This window comes from Apis dorsata, unplaced genomic scaffold (assembly GCF_000469605.1).
Source record: "Apis dorsata unplaced genomic scaffold, Apis dorsata 1.3 scaffold_231, whole genome shotgun sequence".
NCBI classification, from domain to species: Eukaryota; Metazoa; Arthropoda; class Insecta; order Hymenoptera; family Apidae; genus Apis; species Apis dorsata.
This window is the reverse complement of record NW_006263513.1, coordinates 424,900-434,484: the sequence shown is the minus strand read 5'-3', so window position 1 is coordinate 434,484 and position 9,585 is coordinate 424,900. Positions and strand designations below refer to the sequence as shown.

General features: G+C 40.5%; 1 protein-coding gene and 1 long non-coding RNA gene across 18 annotated transcripts in view; one reads left to right on the top strand and one right to left on the bottom strand.

Annotated features, from left to right (window-relative positions):
* LOC102673156 (RNA-binding protein Musashi homolog Rbp6) overlaps positions 1–9,585 on the bottom strand; it is a 795,620-nt gene that overhangs the window by 676,498 nt on the left and 109,537 nt on the right. The gene's annotated exons all lie outside the window — the stretch shown is intronic.
* The window catches only part of LOC116185633, a 24,161-nt gene that overhangs the window by 1,848 nt on the left and 12,728 nt on the right, over positions 1–9,585 (top strand). The window lies entirely within an intron of this gene.

Below are 9,585 nucleotides of genomic sequence, written 5' to 3'. Positions count from 1 at the left end.
AAAAACTTAAAAAAAAAAAAAAAAAAAACGACAAAAATGCAAAAAAAAGCGTGTAATTCCGTGGCGTGACGAATGTTAAGTTTTTGTAGCTGATTTACTTCACCCGGCACGATCGTTGTTTCCGGTGTTCGTGTAAAGTAGTACAAAGTTGAACTTTCTTTTTCCTGTCGTCGTTCGCGAATGTCGCCAAGGCGATCGTTCACCTTGTAATTGTGATTCCAGACCGTGCCGATAATACACGAGCATTTCGATGAAAGAACGTTTCTGGGTATAGATTTGCTTAACTATAGCTGCTTTCAGCTATGTTCAGCCTTGCTCCACGACCGATCGACACTTTTTGTGGTCTCGTGAAATGGGAAAAGTTACTTTGGTCGAATAGAAACTCGTCTTTTCCGCGAATTTTTAACGAATAAAAATGTGATAATTCGTTTTTCAAAGACTGGAATGTTGAAAACAATTTCTTAGATATTATTTTAAATATATATATATATATATATTTTTCCGTTTAAAAAATTTCACTTAAAAAAATTTTACACTCCACTTTGAACATTTGATATCAAGGAAATCAAGATAACAGTATCGAATGAAATCACATCGGAATACTGGGATATCAAACATTTAAATGGGTATCAATGAGTACTAATTAAAATCACTTGAAACGTACTCCCATTATTATCCGATAGCAGTTGTTTGGAGGATCATTAATTCAATGCGTGGAACATTGTCAAACGCGATTTCAGATAGTCGACGATAGTGGGAACAATATCGATGGAACGGCACTAATAATCGAAACCGCTGAACGCGGCCATTTTCGATTCCAGCACGCGCATTAAATCTTGCGCGTTGAGTCCATAAGAAAATACAATCCGCACTAACTCTTATTCATCCATCCACGTTTCAATTGGCAATTGGAATAAATCGATTAAATTAATAAGTCGCGAATAGAGGGATCGAAGCAAACATTTATCCCAAGACCAACTAAAATAAACAATTACCCATCCCAATAATCACAATTTATCAAATCACAATTCAAATCAAGAATTCAAGAAAAATAATACTTTGGCTATACGAGCAGTTCGCAATGGAATAAAAATATTTTCTCGTTGCATAGAATAAGAATAAAACTCTCGACCGTTAACGCGAGCAATGAAACGAAACGGGACAAATCCCCTCGTAGAGCGAACTTCATATCCCCTTTTTCGGTAATCACAGAGTTTGCCAAAGGCGAAGGGGGCGATTAAGCGTAATCCACGTTGCACGGTATCGCGGTGCCCGGTAAGTTTCATTAACGTGGCAAGGTCCTTGGAATGAGCCGGTCGGCCAATAAATTAGTGGCACGTTGAACGAGCCACCTTAGCAACGTTACGCGATATATCCCACGAACGGATGTGTCGTGCACAACCACGAAAATCTTGGACGATGGATGGCAGAGATATTCTCAACTTGCCGCCAATGAACACCGCAAAATCGTGTTTCATTTATTAATCTTTTTCCACCGATTTTCTAATCGTTTCGCGATTTATTGACCCTTGAAAATCTCTTTCATCGAGGGTGCGCAAATTGAAACCCATACAATGCTTCGAATTTTCGATAAAAATTCGACGAGAATTATTTTACCCTCGCGTTTTTTGACTGTGTAAATCAAGCCTCGCGAATCGTTCGGTCTTGAGAATAATTATTAGGGTTCGTGCAATGATATTAGCAGGAAATTGTAGGTTATAAGTTGCTGCGGGAATGATTTATAGTTTAGGACTTATCACTGAGTCGTGCAAGGAAATATATATCGATGTATAAATTACAAGTTTTAAAAATAAACTCGTGGAAAAAGAAATCCGCCCCTTCTCCCCCTTATAACAAAATTCTCGTACGAGACGAGATAAAACGTCCCTTTAAAATTCCTAAAACCCGTCCATTTCCATCCTCCCCTCCCCTTCCAAACTTTCACCTCGACGAGTAAAAAAAATTTGCAATTCCCGAAGGCGGAGCTCGTAACACGTCCGCTCCGCCGCTTTCAAAAAAATCCGCATTTTAAAACTGCAGTACGGGAACAATTACGTTCGAGCACTTGTCGATCGTCTGAATCTCGAGGCGAGTTGCCGTCGCGAAATTCATCGGGTCGAAACTTATCCCGTGGAAAAAGGTTGACGGTGGAATTTTATGAAGGGGCCCGGCCGCGTGCACGCGCTGTGTGTCAAGCGCGTCTTCATGCATATTCAAGAGGTTGGCGCGGCCGATGGATCGGACGGAGAGTGGGATGTCGGATGGAAAAACGAACTCGTCAGAAATATGTTAATGCGGCCCCTCGGCCCATCGAAATTTATAGGCCGATTCCGCTCCCTTGTCGAATGGAAATCCATACCTGACACCTGGACGATTAATGGCAGCGAAAATAACAAACTTGGCACCCGGTCACCGCATGTTTATGAGAGGGCTACAAGCCCGAGCGGAGTCGAATCGATCCGTGATGTGCCGGAAACGTCACGATGGCCCTAACAACGTTCAAACGCAACGTTCAACGTTCAGTGGCATCGGTTTTTCCATGAAAATCTTTTGATTTTTGGTACATATTTGTTTCCAATGTTTCGATTGTTTGGAGAGATATAAAGTGGTAATAAGTGCAAAAAGGTACTCGAATATTTGAAGCACAAGATGTTACATAAATTAAGTCTCTGTATATTTTGAACTTGATTTTTCATGTAAAAAAATGTGAGAAGAAATTAGAAATTTTATCATCGAAATACATATAGTATTTCCAGTTGAAATACAAGGATTTAAGAAAATAAAGGAGATTATAAATCAATGACCTATATTATTTCCTGGAATTATCCCGTACGTCCGTCACGTGTTTGGAATTTGAGATAGGTCAGCGAGGGATGCAAGCGAGTAAAGGGCAAGGATGGTAAATAAAAATTATTCTTTCCTTCGTAATAATTAAAAAACAGTAAGATTCCAAAATCCCTCTTTCACACAATGATCAATCAATAATATTCGAAGTTACAGCAGTTCGAAATTTCCTCCAATTTTAATAAAATTTAATTAAATTTTAACACAAATCACACGATAGATATACATTATTTAAGAATATTGCTTACTAATTATATATTAGATACAATGTTTCCTTTTGCACGCGTAAATTCTCTTCTTCAAATCATCAAAACGATAAATAAAAGAAACACTCTCCATTTTCTTCTCGAACAAAGAAATCATATCGAAAAAGAAACAATTGATCCTAAAACAATGAGAGAGAGAGAAAGAGACCCATCCAATCGCCTAAAAATTCCAACACGGCCGATCCGTGTGCGTATCCGCCGAATCCGGGCGGATCCCGAATGCATAAGTATTCCGGGAACCGGATTCGATACGAGGGGATAGCGTTGGGACGTTAATTACACCGACGCCGGGTACAATGCCCGCTCCTGGACGCAATTAGCGCCGATACGCGTCGTTAATAACGTGGAAACTGGGAGGAAGTGCGTAACTCGATGACATCGACCGCTCGACCGACCTCTGACCCTCTCTCTCTCTCCTAGGACGTCATCGGTCGCCGCATCACTCGACGAATCGTTGTTACCGCTTGTAAATAGAAAACAGGTATATGAACAGATAGAGAGAGAGAGATAGGTCAAGGTCAACGACCTTTGATGTATACTCTCAACAGGATGCTCTCGATCCGTTAACCCCGAGCTGCTACTACTACACTCTAACTCGCCCCGCAAAATGGCTATCATGGAATTCCCACCTGAGCCGAATTGACTTCGATTCTTTCTACACGATTTTATAATCGGCTATTATTGATAACATTGGGAATTGTACTTGGTTAATTCGGAATTAAGTGAAGAGAATTTTGCAAAATTTCGAAGAGGAAATTTTTAAATCTTTTATTAAGGTGGAAACAGATATTTCATCAGATTCAATAATCGTGAATATTCATTTTCATCTTCTTTTTTTTCAGCAAAAAAATCTACAAACAAAGGAGGAACAATTCTTCGATTAAAAAAGTCACGATGGAAATCGATATAACATTCGTATTTCTCAGAAAAAAAAAAAGAAATTAAAACGAAAAATTCTCGAGTTCGCAAAGAATATTCGCGCACGGGCAACCATTCGCCAGGAATTATCTCGCAAGCTGTAATATAATAATTGGAGCACAGGTATGTCGCCGGGGTTGTCATCCTGCGAACAGATCGCGGCCGTCGCGGCACGGAAACTTCTGAATAGCATCGAAATGTTACTAATTTGTTGGTTAATGAGTTAACGCGACCGTAACGAACCGCAACCGCTTCAATCCTCGCCACGCTTCAATGAACCGATTGCGCGGAGGAAATTTATTCGCCTGCGATCAAATCGAAACTGGCTACAAAGCTGGAAGGTAAACAAGAGGCGAAATTGTTGCACAACCACTTTCGACCCACGTGAAACGGCCCCATTTACAATGCCCCCGTCAAACCGTCGCGAAATACGTTCCGACACGCGTGTCTCGCCACGACGACATAACGCGATTATTCGTCGATCGAGTGCAATTAAAAAAAAGAAGAAGAAGAAGAAGAAAATAAAGGTCAAGGCAAATAAAGATCAAACGTTTTTCGAAAATTTTGAAAATTTTCCTAACAAGAATTTCGCATCGAAAAATTATATAGAGGTGTGCAAAGTTGCCAAGTTTCTGGATCCGATTCCATCTTTTCCTTTTTTTCTCAATATGGACACGTATAATTTACTTATTTATTTATTTACATACTCGCTTATTTCCTTATCTATTTATCTTTTGAGTCTAATTATTTATTTATGATATACTTGGAAACACGTTACAGCTATAGATAATTAAGACACGTGCGCAAAGTTTCAAGAAAATGAGTTTCGCGAACTGATACATTTCGAATAATTTAGCAATCGCGTACCACGTACAGTTGCACGGATATTATTATTATTATAACACGTGCGGTTAAAATCGAGACCGGATGAGGCGAGTTCGTTTTTTAGTTTCAATGTATCGTGCTGGAGGATACAGTTAAGTACCAGTTCACACGCAATGGATAAGAATACTCGTTAATTATAATATTCGAACATTAATGATCTGTAATAAGTAAGATAATTCTGGTTTTTTTTTCTTTTGATTGCATTCGACGACTCGATTATACACGTATATACTTCGTGTATAAATTGTTCGTTAAGGAAAAGTTATTTGTAGACTGTTGCTCTTTCGATACGCAAGATACAACGATATCGTCAGACTCGATGGAAAAAAATGGTTATAAAATTTATACTCGATAATTGGAAAGAATTGCGCGTAACCGAATCAAATTTCCCCTATTCCTTCCTATTCCCATCTTTATATATTTTTCGATAAACAAATTTTACCAATCGATTTAACCATCAAAATTCAGTAAATTGAACTGTCATCCCGCAGAAATACGAACGAGCTCTAACACGGCAGCCGTGCGAAATCCAATTGAATCGATTAAATATAATCACCGGCCGATTGGTAATTACATTAATGAAGTGCATAAAGCAATTTCGCCGCGGCGTGAAACGATATTTTGTATTCGCGATGGCCGTGATAATTGCCGGATATCGTTCGTATTGACATTCCTTTATTACCGAACCGCGTTCCCTCGTTTCACATTCGACATGGAATTGATGAAAATTCGTGCATCATCGTAACGAACCTTCGCTCCTCGTGTAATTATCCAACGAACTCTGTAATTTAAAATTAACCACGCTGAATCAACCGACTTTCGTCTCATCCGATTAACTCGCGCTTTAAAATTTTCCTCCACCTACGTATTCCGCCTTCGTCATATCATAGAATTTCCTCCCAAATCAAACCGGATCTATCTCGCTTTTTATTTTAACACGAAACTCAAAGAAACATATCGTGCGACCTATTCGATAAAACTTTAAGAAAATTCACATCTAAAACTCTCTAAAACTCCATTGTTGCTCGACTTCAAACCAGATTAAAGAAGGAAAGAAAAAGTTTACGAAATTGTAAAACGATTATCCCCAAAATGATCAACAATTTTGACAGAATTTGTTTCGATGGACACCGATTGCGAGAATTCGGTTGAATTGAAAAATGGAGGCGAGGTGATCTGAGAGCGCTAATTCTTGATCTCGATCCCGAATCGATGACTGTAATTTCAAATTAACCTCGATATCTTTTAACGCGCTTTTTTCCCTTTTTTTACATTACACGCGTTACGTAGCGCATCGAGAGGGACTTAATGCGATCGCGGACAGGCCGCCATTACGAAATTCACTTACCTTCATTACCCGGAGGGAAGGCTAACGAACGTAAATGAATACCAATACCCCGATCCCTAATCGCGCATTGACCCTTATGCAATTTAAAACGGACTCGGGTCCCACGTCTTCCACGACCTTTCCTCCCTCCTCTCTCTCTCTCTTTCCTCTTCTCCTACGGAAGCTTCTCCTTCTCCCCCATCCCCTTTCCGCACTACAAATTTAATAACATCGGCCACGATTATATAAAATTCAGTTAGTCGAACGTGGTCGTGGAGAGTTAACGAACGAGCCCCGGGACCACTCCCTCCCCTGCCTAACTCTTGTATCCCCGTGTTGGTTTCGAGAGGGGGACCTCTCCCCCTCCCCAGGAATTATGGCGGATCGAACGAATCCCCGGGACGTAATCTAAAATCCGACTAAAAATTAGGTTCGTTAACCGGGCGAGAAGAAAAGCCACGAATCGTGGGGAGGATGGAAGGGGGTGGAAGAAAGGAAGGAAAGGGAGGAGGGAGTTGGAGGTGCCTTTAATTAAATCGCATCGCCTTGTAGTGGAGGAGTGGCGCGTTAAGGAGGGATGGGTGAAGGGAGGCGAGGAAGACTCTCCCTCGACGGAGTCCAAGGATTCTCGATTCGACTCGATGTATCCGCGTCTTTGAATCCCTGAGCTTTCGAGCTTTTCCTTCCTCCTGCTTAGCCCCTACTGACTCTCTTAACCGTTACGACAATCTCAACCGCCGCTTTTCACGCCCTGTTTCACGCTCGTTATTAATTTATTTTAATTACACGACGGACCACCGGTGATCGTCATTAATTACCGTGTATCCGTCCATGTCTGCGTTCGATATCGAGGCAACCCCGTGGCCTCCATGAGATCGAGTCAACCTGCCAGCCAAAGCGACGAGGCATCGCTCTCGACCACCAATTACGCGGGACAGAATAATCTCGGCCGAGTCTTTACACATGTTGGGATGGGCGGCGGTGCCTCAGTTGACTGATCGAGGATCGAGGCTCTCCTCCGCTTCCGTGAGAAAAGTTTGAACGGGGGCGTCCTCGGATGCCTCGCAGCCACGGAATGTTTTGCATAACATCCGAAGGATCTGGTTAAAATGCTCTTTATAATAACGTGTTACGTGTATATACGTGTTTCCTTTTCAAAATTTTATTTTTCTCGATTATACTTGACTGCGTTTACGCGGTGTGAATTTTTTTCGAATCACGTTTTAATTTATTCCTCTATTTCCTCTAATGATCCTTTCTCCATCAAAATTCCATTTATGAAAGTTCGTATTATAAAATATACTTGAGTTATTATTTATATCGAATATCAAGTTTGATCGAAGATTATTATTATTTTCATCTTTAAACGCGAATTTAAAAGTCAACAAGGAGGATTCGAATCCTCGCCAAGAAATTTAATTAATTTAATATTTAATATCATATATCTCCTCAAATCCATTATTAGAGAATATTCGTTTGCAAGAATTCGTTCGGATGTTGCATCGTACGATATATGCATCGTGTGTCGCACACTTGCCCTCGTTCTAGCCGCGCGATGACAGGCGATGACAAACGATCCCGTTGTTCTTAAATAATTCATCGTGGTCGCCCTCCTCTCCATTACTTTTTCCTCCTCTCCTCTGGCTCCGCAATGAGCCAGAGTTCATTGAGGGTGGAGGGACCTGGCACCTGGGGGGTTAATGCATGGTCAGATCATTATCGATTGTCCCCGCCGGTTAAACGGTTGCTCGTGACAGCGAAACGAGGCTCGATTTATGGGGAGATAGATTACGTTTAACCAATCTCGGTGGTTAATTGTTATAGGCCGATGAAGAGACGAGTTAACCCCCTTTGTGCCCGATCGCGAATCGAACCTGGCCCGAATTAATTTTGTTCGCGTGGGATGATAAACAAGCCGGACACGATGTTAAACGTGATGGTTTCGCCGTTTTTCATCGCCTTTATTGCGTGCTCGGGCTACGTAAACGAGGCAGACGAGGCGTCGAAAGAAGAGGCGGCCTGGTTTCGCTTCTTTCTTTTCTTTTTTCTTCTTTTTTTCTTTTTTTGGAGTAAACGTGAATTTAAGATGACGTTAATAGAGATTGGAAAGGTGTTGGGGGAATTGGAATTTTTCTGGATCATCTGCAATACACGATAGGAAGTGAGATTTTTATCGGAAGATATTCCTTGCGAAAGCATAGATGAAAGAACGAAAGAGAATCGATATGTGGAATAAGTAATACCACAGATATTCTTTGTACAACAGTTTTCGTGTACAGTGAATAATTAACCAACAATCGTGATCATAAATATTGCGTTTCACTAATTCTATTTTTCATTATTAAAGGCTGAGATGTTCGTCTGAATAAAAGAATGACGATATTTTATATGGAGATCTCCCTAATCTTTTTCACTGAAATTTAAAATATCATTTTAAATTTAAAAGTCGATCATTCCCCTCCAGCCAAACTGAACTGGTCCATCTTTCAAAATTATCAATTGAAAAAAAATGTACGGTAACCTCCTACGAGATCAACAAAGTCAATCTTGCCAACCGTTCCAACCGGATAGCTATAAAGCGAGAAATTGCGTTAACAGGAGGGAGGGATGAAAAAAAAAAAGAAGAAGAAAGTAAAAAAAAAAAAAAAAAGCTTTGTTCATTAAAACCGTGCGCTCGCCTATCCCTGGAACACACCTAACCGTGAAACGAGGAAGGGCCTGTACGTGAGATAACAGTCAAAGACCGGTGAGGTGTATAGGTTAGGCGGGACAGGCTTGCCAATCACGCGTCCGTCGACGCAACGCTTCCGTGCAATTAACCGGCGATCCTGACGGCCTCCTTCGTCGTCTCGATCAATCTGTCAACGATCGATCCGCTCCTCGCCTATTCCATTCCGGATATATATATATATATATACGTACGGGAGAAAGATCGGCCATAAACATCACGGTGAAACCTAGAGAGAAAATGAAAGGTATACACAGATCGGTGCACGAGGAGTAGATGGAAAAATTTATTGGGTGATGGGGAAACACTAAAACAAGCAGAAAAATTGACGCGCAAAAATTTCGAATCGAAGCTTATTTATTAAGTTGTAAGCAATTTTGCACCGGATTGGGTATAGAGCTTTCTTCGTACAAAATTAAATTGGCAATTGCGAGGAATGGGCAAAGAATGTTTTGAAAAAAAGATTGATCCTAGCGAATAGAAAAATTACTATACGAAAATTGAACGAGCAATTTAATCTTTCTCTGATGGAGAGACACAATTTTCTCGTTTCATTCAAATTGCTTTTTTTGTAAATTATTTTTCTCTAGAATCACTTTTTCTTTTATTTCTTCTGT